This window comes from Lupinus angustifolius, chromosome LG20 (genome assembly GCF_001865875.1).
Source record: "Lupinus angustifolius cultivar Tanjil chromosome LG20, LupAngTanjil_v1.0, whole genome shotgun sequence".
In the NCBI taxonomy this organism is placed as follows: domain Eukaryota; kingdom Viridiplantae; phylum Streptophyta; class Magnoliopsida; order Fabales; family Fabaceae; genus Lupinus; species Lupinus angustifolius.
The window spans coordinates 15887408-15887647 of NC_032028.1; positions in this window are offsets into that span (position 1 = coordinate 15887408).

Genomic DNA, 240 nt, shown 5'->3' on the forward strand with positions numbered 1-240 from the left:
TCTTGAGGCAATCAAATGCCTCCATACAACTCTCATCAAAATCAAAGGCCACCTCCTTTTGCAACAAGTTGGATAGTGGAAGAACCTTACTGGAATTTTTAATGAACTTGCGATAGAAACCTGCATGACCAAGAAAGGAATGAACCTCTAGCACGCAAGAGGGGTAAGGCAATTGTAAAATAACATCTATTTTGGCACGATCTACCCCAATTCCCTTATTTGAGATCACATGCCCCAAAA